This window comes from Octopus bimaculoides, chromosome 3 (genome assembly GCF_001194135.2).
Source record: "Octopus bimaculoides isolate UCB-OBI-ISO-001 chromosome 3, ASM119413v2, whole genome shotgun sequence".
NCBI lineage: Eukaryota > Metazoa > Mollusca > Cephalopoda > Octopoda > Octopodidae > Octopus > Octopus bimaculoides.
Window position 1 is genome coordinate 37,215,122 of NC_068983.1, and position 2,735 is coordinate 37,217,856.

Here is a 2,735-nt window from a genome sequence, read left to right on the forward strand (position 1 = left end):
TTAATGAAGGATACCCCACAAGCCACACTGGCAACAAGGCCACCATAAGTCGTTGGTCGACCAAAATGGGTGCACAATAAACGAACCCGATAAAATGTTTGAGGTTCTTCACCAGTATTTTGCCCAGCTATTTGGGACGAGTGGAGAGTCAGAACGTAGGATGAACTTTTCAAACTTCCTCGTTGGCCTGCTGCGACTCTCGGTGCAAGAGGTGGAGTGCTGTGAAGAGCCGATCTTAGCTGCGGAGAAGAGGCCATGTCGGGCTGCGTCGGGGGAAAATCGCTGGGTCTGGATGATCTGTGCCGTGAATTCTTTTACAGGATACCAGACCTGTTTGGGATCCTACTAGCAACGATATACACCGACTGGCAGCAGAAGAAATTTGACTTTCTTGCAAATGAACATATCTGAAGAGGGTAATTCTCCATCCCAGGAATTGGTAGCAAAACTAAAAGGACAGACAAATACCAAAATCGAAAGAAGATATTGACAAAATATTGGTTCTGGCGAATTACTACAGATGTGTCCCAGCATATGCTGAAAAAATAGGACCACTCATCAGCTAGATCTAAAGAATTTAAGTAAAAAGCAAGATAAAGCTTTCCGTATGCTTATCACTCATCTTTCGAAGACTCCAGTTTTGCAACCGTACTCAATTGAGATGAGCACTCTCACTGTAGATGTATCCTTGATTGCAGTAGCTAGGGTGTTATCCCAGAAAGGATAACCAGTAGCAACACAGCTTGGATATAGCAACACAGCTAACAAACTGGCAATCCCACTCCAGATGACGAGGCATTTCGCTAGTTATAACAGACTTTTTGTCCTTTTGCCTATTTTTATAGTAGGTGGTCCCACTTATGCCTCGTCATTAGCCACACTCGCAGGCCGGCACCAGGCACCACAGGCACCGATTGGGAGTCCATGCACCTCCACCGGCCGATCAAACTCCTGCAACACCAATTGTATGAGCAGCCGGTACTTGTGCATTTTCCCAAGAGATGTCTCTCCCAAGGCATCTCCTTGCTCCAATCGGACGGTCACATCGATGACTACTACCTTCTCCGGACGGCTAAAGACTAAGTCTGGAATCAGCCTGGAGCTTCCTACAATGTAAGAAGGCTCCACATTGACACTCCAACCGTAGTCAACAGCTTCTTTCGCTACAAGGCTACATATTTCGTTGTGCCTGGCGAGTCGTAGTCTTTTAAGAGCACCACAGACTCCCCTCGGGACCCACGTGTCAGAGTTTCTCGGGTAGGATATACATTGGAGCGAACCTTGAGAAGACCCAAGTAACACCCTTCCGTAATCCTAGCCGGCCTATTTATCCAACTATTACCAATTGCATCCCCACGGTACGCCGCCGCACAAGCACCATGAACCAGCTGGGCCGCCCATCTATGGCAGTGCACCAGCCAGAAGTCAGTAAGCGAAGGTTACGGCGGATGACGCATTTAGGTATTAGTCTCACCATCTGATGAAGACTTAACCCGCCATCACGCCGGCTGCAATACAGGAAGGAAGAGGAAGTCTCGGCAGATAATATTGCTGCAGCAAGAGGAATTTCTGTCGGGGTTTCAGCGGAGCCCTGCATATCTTATTGATGTCCAGTGACACCTGCTCCACTGAATCTAAAGAAAATTCCCGACTAGAGTTCAAATTCCACGTGGGAACATTAAGACCTAGGTAGGATATCCTCTCCTCCGGTTTTACTTCTTTTAAAGCGACACCATCGACGGATGGAGAACCACGCACACTTACCGACATTAAGTCCCAGTCCGACTGCGAGGTAGAACTCCAAGCATCTATCAATAAGAGCCTGGAGACCACCGCGCGACACAGCGACTAAGACCAAGTCGACCGCGTACGCGATTCCATCCACTCGGATCCCCTCAGCACGCAACTCCCCGCTGCCCTATAACACATCTAACAGCGGGTTGGTTGCGATGTTGAAGAGGATCGGTGAGAACGCATCCCCTTGCCTAACACCCCGGCGAATCTCAATGGGTTCACTGACTTGCCCACCGACTGAGAATCTGATAGTACTTCCTTCAGAGATCCCCTCCACGAGCGCTATAACTTGCTCGTGGAACCCAAGTCTCCGCAGTCCCGCATACACCAACGAGTGCGAGACTGTACCGAAGGCCATTCCCAGCTAATTTATACACGACCTGCTACAAATAATCACCAAATTGCCTTCAAGTATATTTAATAAAAAAAATTGCATGATGTGATCAGAGATACACATCTCAAAAACAAGTTGGTATGGTCACGGCTGGAATGCTTTTTAAATATAGAGCTAACCTGGGGCAAAACAAAAACATGGATAATCATTCGGATAATCATACTAATAGCCAAATAGGGAAGGAAAAAAAAGATTCCGAAATATAAAAATACAGTTGGTGTAATAGCCGTGACTGCAGCCTAACAGACTTTTGGCACAATTTATATTTCTTACAGGGGCAATGATTGTACAGATGTACATCCTAACTCTCAACAGAACCACTTCATTTTGAAAAGTGAATCTTCCCCGCTAACGAATAGATGTTACCACTTTTAGCGCATAATAAAAATAGCGACGAATATTTTTAGCTAATTGCTAAAAATGGCAACATTCACGGACGACAAAAAGAAATGCGCAACCATTTGAAATAATGTTTGGAAAAGATGGTGATTGCTAAAATAAAGAGAATCACAGCTGAAATGCTCTCGATTACAGACCTACTCGATCA